This window comes from Triticum aestivum, chromosome 4B, assembly GCF_018294505.1.
Source record: "Triticum aestivum cultivar Chinese Spring chromosome 4B, IWGSC CS RefSeq v2.1, whole genome shotgun sequence".
NCBI lineage: Eukaryota > Viridiplantae > Streptophyta > Magnoliopsida > Poales > Poaceae > Triticum > Triticum aestivum.
Window position 1 is genome coordinate 64,619,457 of NC_057804.1, and position 6,006 is coordinate 64,625,462.

The window sequence follows — 6,006 nt, forward strand, 5'->3', positions numbered from 1 at the left end:
AAAAAGAAGTAGAAACCATAACATATATTTAAAACATGAATTTTTAAAATGATAAAATTGTATAATTTATTCTTATGTATACAAAAAATATATAATTTGTAAAACATGTATACGCGTGCTAAAAATAGTAGACATAAAAACATATATTTTAAAAAATATTAATCATGTATTTTAAAAATGCTAAACATGTATAAATAAATGTCCTTGATGTATACCAGAACTGTACAATATGTATTAAAAATGTAGCCAAGAAAAACAAAAAACAAAGAAAAAACAAAAATAGTATATTATGAACATTTTTTAATACATGGTGAACCTTTTTTAATATTCGGTGAACATTCTCTTAATATATAATGAACATTTTTGACACATGGTGAACTATTAGAATATTGATTTTTTCATTATACAATAAAAAAGAAAATAAATAAACAAAATAAAAAGCTAGCGTAAAAGAGAGAAACCAATCAAACAACCAATCAAACAGTAGACATCAAAATATATATTTAAAAAATATTAATCTGTATTTAAAAAATCAAACATGTATAGATAAATGTCCATGATGTGTACCAAAAGTATACAATATGTATTAAAAATATAGCCATGTGTCAAAAGAAGAAGGGGAAAACGAAAAAAAAAACAGTGAAAACCGAAGAAACTGAATAAAGAAACACCTAAAAAATGAAGGAAACAAAAAGACAAAGAAAACTATTAAAATCGATCAAAAAACAAAAACTAACAAAAAAGAAAACCAGCGAAATGGGGGAAGAAACGAAGAAAGAAAAGCACAAAAGCCACTGAAGAAATAAAGAAAAAACAAAAAAACCAAAGAACACCAGGGAAAACATGTAATAAAAAGGAAAGGAAAACCAAGAAATACCGGACTAGTCTAGTTTCAGCCACCATATAGTGATCGAACTAACAAGTGCATGTCTAAAAATAGGGTGAATGGTTTTTGATACAGTGAACATTTTTGTAATGTACGGTGAACATTTTGAAAATATGTTTTGAACCTTTTGTAAAATACACAGAAGAATTTTTAGGTGTACGCTGAGCATTTTCAAAATGCATATTGAACTTTTTTGTAGAATATGTTGAAGGATTATTTTAGGATACGATGAACATTTTATGATGCACATGATTTTTTTAATATACGGTAAACATTTTCGTAACACATGATGAACTTTTGGTATAATATAAAAAAGAAAATAAAAAAGAAAAGAAAAAGCGAACGAAAGAAAAAAGAGAAATCGAAGAAACAGCGAATCCGACATGGGCCAGCCCAACTACGGGCGGCCTATAGGATTGGCTGCGGATAAGCCTCACGCGCGTACCAAAAAAAAAACGAAGTTGTATTCGACGCGTAATTTATACGGCATAACGAAGTCGTATTTAGCTTGTATTCTACGCAAGAGGCGTATTTCAGATCGATAAATCCCAAATCCCTAATAACCTAATCCCCTTTCCCTGCGCTCTTTCTTCTTCCCGCGTCCTTGCTGCTCCAAAGATTTTCGCTCGATTTAGGTCTTCGATTTCGCCGATTCATCCGCCGGTGCCGGATATGGCGTGCGTCGACATCCATGGCATGAGCGTGACGCTCACGTTGGTGGACCAGCTGTCGCACGCCGTGAAGAAGAGATCCGCCGACGAGAATCTTGTCCTCGCCGACGAGTCCGAGGCCAGTGGATGGTCTTCGGCGGTCTCCGACCGCAGGCTCGCCCTGCGCCGCCGGCGAGGTCCGGCTTCCTCTTCCTGCCGCCGCGGCTGCATCGTGGTGACGGAGGGGCCGGACTGCCGTGCCGAGGAGGCGGTTCAGCAGGTTGTGCTGGGAGAAATCGAAGGCGCCCAGCTAGCTGCACCGGAGATCAAGGCTTCCTCTGTTGAGGAGCTGGTCTACTGGACAGTACTCTAATCCAACAATCCAACCATCTAAAATCGCCAGGCCTGCTTGTGCAAATGTCTGAAAAAGGTTCAGTGTTTCTGCTCCCGTTGTGTCCATCTATTGCAGAGTCTTTTCTTTCTAGACCATATGAATAACCTCTTCTCTCTTCTTTTTTATGTCAATGTTGGAGCACCTTGGGGTGTCGAGGAGGGGACGCTACAAGAAGTTGAGGAGGCGTCATATGAAGTAATCAAATTACAAGTCAAGAGGCCGGATGTGCTGGAATGTGAGTTTAGCTAGCAATGGTCATGTCAGTTAGTACTCCCTCTGTAAACTTTTATAAGATTGTTACTTTAGTGATCTAAACGATCTTATAACAAAAGTTTACAAAGAGAGTACTTAGTACTATAGTTGTTTCCTGTAATATCGTGGCTCACGGCAGTATGTAAGCCGGAGAGTGGGTGGAGGGCGGCACGATATGAATAAAACCATAGTTTTCCCTATCTTGCATTGTTTCCAGAACCACGAGTTGGTTGCGAGATCTTATGGGTTTCACCTCTAGCCTACCCCAACTTGTTTGGGACTAAAGGCTTTCCTTAGCTTTATGTTTTTTGCTCTCGTCTTTGCGCCTTGGCACGATATGAACAGTTCATCGGCAGACTGAAAAACCTCTCCTTTCACCTCGTCTGCTCTGTAAACACCAGATCCTTCGCTCGACTCTTGCTAAATCACACATGGAAGGCGAAGCCAGGGAAGATGAGGTGCTGATGGCCAGGAGTTCTTCTACCTCGCTGTCATCTAGTTGAATCTTCCAAGTCTTGTAGAAAGAATTCCTCCTCTCCTCTGTTTATCTTCCGGTTCAAGTCGAATCAGCCCAGAACTATTTCGATGTGTTTATGCCAAGTGATGGGCCATGTTCTTGTAGGACAGAGTCCAATTCATTTATTAAAGTCGATAAGTTACCAAATGGGTGAAAGTTTGCTTCTACAAAGTAGTGTAAGACTGATATTCTGATAATGACTGGCTCGCTGTTTGGCTGTGACTACTGCTGTACTACAAATATGAATTCCTTAAAAAAAGGTAAAAAGTACACGTCTATTAAAGATTTGAGAAAAAAAATCAGCCAAAAAAAGATTTTGGTGTTTCCCAAACAATTCTGATTCTTAGAAAGCCTTTCCAGAACTACCCTTTTTGGTGTTTGTGATGTGGCTATTATTACTGTACTAAAAATACAAAAAATGGATCTGGTCATTGAGGTTTGTTTCTAAGTTAATCAGGGACACACTAACTTATGTTCTGTTATGTTATTGTGATTTTTGTTAGCTTTAAATCAGACTTAAGGTGATCAATTTCATTAGATCAATCTCTGCAATACCCAAAGGCACACAATGAATGTTCATTTCAAATTGTGTGCGACGTACTCCTGACAGAGAATAATCTAGCAATATGGTGCCAAGTTTTGTGAACTAAACAAAACATGGATATATATTTCCCTCCTTTTTTTGAAGCACCACCGTCTGAACAAATTAATGATGTGGAGGTTTGGCATGCTATAATTCATCTCTTTTTTGGTTGGGATGCAAGTTTAAGTGATATCTTGTGCTTCGCTTTTTCTTGATTTTTTTTCGATGTTCCTTTTCTATGCATAGTGAAGTCATAATAATTTTGATGGCGTCCTGATGCTATTTTTAATGTTCAATGGAATATAAATATGGGTGTCCATGTTTTTTTCCCTATGCAGTTGAGTCTGATGGCCCATTAGATTCTTGCCTTTGATTTGTTATGTAGCCACTTTACTGAATAAAGATGATGTTTGGGTCCTGACAACATGTGTCCAGTGTTACTGTTTACCATAAATCTGTCTTTCTATTTACATAGACTTCCCCGTTAATCAGGATAAATTTTGTTCCTATATCTCCTTGGATGAAAGAGTCTTTTTGGGTACAGAAAGGGAACGGGGGATTCAATTTATGTTCTCAACTGTAGGTTTGCTTTACCAGTTTAACTTTTCTTCCACATAAGCGCTTAATTAATGCACACATATACGCCTCTCAGGTCGAGGTGATCGGGCATCCTGCATCTGACAATTCTGCATGTGAAAACTTAGAAACTGCAATGCTCTACATAATTATAGTAGGTCAGAGAGAAATGACTTGAATAGGCTGCTCAAGCTTAAGTTCTCTGATTTGGGAAATAAGTTGTAGTGCAAGTTCAATTGATCAAATTCAAAGGGAAAGTTAAACCTTAAAAGTCATGGCTGGATAAAATAAGAAGGCATCGAGGATCGTAAAATGTAAACATAGTGTAGTTGGTAGGAACTAGGGTTCTACCAGGCCTAGACCGTAGGTTGTAGGGGTGGAAGGGTGGATGGCGAGAGGTTGGGCGCGGCCGGCGGCGCGACGGCGCCGTGTTCGCGTGAGGAGGAGGCGGCGGTGAGAGAGAGCCGGCTAGGGTTTAGGGTTCCGGCTCCTAAGGGGAGCCGGGCAATAGTTATGACTTATTGCTTAATTTCAAAAGGTGGCCTTACAACTGTTTATATAATCCTTGCTGCTAATAAAAGTAAGGTAAGTTGGGCTAAGCCCCTAACTAGACGCGCCCATTGGGCCTTCTCTGGCTATAAGCGACGCAGGTCATAACATCTCTCTCCCGCTTGCGCAAACAGCTCGTCCTCAAGCTGGAAGTCTGGAAAATGTTGGCGGAACTCCTCAAGCTGCTCCCAAGTGGCGTCCTCCTTCGGAAGGCCTTACCACTGGATCAACAAATGCCACACCCCGCGATGCTGCTGAACCTGCAACACCTTCGCCGGTCCTGGTAGAAGGCGCCCGTCGGAGGTTGGAGGAAGCACCGGCATGGTCGCAGGCGGTTCCCCGCGAAAGGGCTTCAGCCAGCCCACATGGAAGACGTCATGGATGCTGGCACCGACCGGGAGTTGAAGGCGGTAGGCTACCTTTCCGATGCGTTCCAGCATGGAAAATGGCCTGGCGTAGCGAGAGCCCAGCTTGCGCTTCGCGTGCGGGTCGAGTGACTGCGTGGAGCGGTGAAGGAGGCGCAACCACAACCAGTCGCCCACCGCAAACTCCGCCTCGCGGTGGTGGCCGTCGTAGTATTTCTTGGATAGCTGCTGGGCCTGGAGAAGTCGTTGGCGCACCTCCGCAAGGATCTCGTCCCTGCTGGGAAGAAGGTCGCCCGCCGCCTCCGTCCTCGCCGTCTCGGGGTCAACCGGTAGGATGGGCGGGGGCGGGCGGCCATAGACCACCTCAAAAGGCATGGCGTGCAGGGCGGAGTGGTATGAAGTGTTGTAGCAGTACTCCGCCCATGCGAGCCAGTCCACCCAAGCACGGGGACGATCACCTGTAACACAACGCAAATACATGGCAATCACCTTGTTGACCACCTCAGATTGGCCGTCCGTCTGAGGATGGAAGGTCGTACTCATGCGTAGCTTCACGCCCGCCATCCGGAAGGGATCTTGCTAGACATGCCCCGTGAACACCGGGTCTCGGTCGCTAACGATCGAAGAGGGGAACCCGTGGAGGCAGACGATGCCATCAAAGAAGGCATGCGCCACGGAGGCGGCAGTGTAGGGATGGCCGAGCGCGATGAAGTGCGCGTACTTGGAGAAGCGGTCGACCACCGTAAGGATGACGGACTTGCCGCCCACCTTGGGAAGGCCCTTGATGAAATCCATGGAGATGTCGGCCCATACCTGAGAGGGAACCTCTAGGGGCTGGAGCAGCCCGGCCGGTCGCAGCGTCTCCGTCTTGTAGCGCTGGCACGTCAGGCAAGACCGCACCCAATCTCGTACCAGGGCCCGGTCTCTGGGGATGTAGAAATCACCGCGGAGACGGTGGAGGGTCTTTTGCACGCCCTTGTGGCCGGCTGAGTGTGCCAGCAGCAGGACCTGGTGACGGAGGTCGCCGTGATCCGGCACGAAGAGCCGGCGCCCATGCAGGAGCAAGCCATTCGCCAAGCGCCACGGCTCCTCCAGGTCGCCAACGTCAAGGTGTTGTCGAAGGAGCTGAGCGTCCGCGGTGGCCCTGCGGATGTCGTCAATGAGGGCGAAGGAGGGCCCCGAGTGAATGCAGAGGGCTGCCCCCGCGGAGTCGACGGCGTCCGAGTCAGGGTCG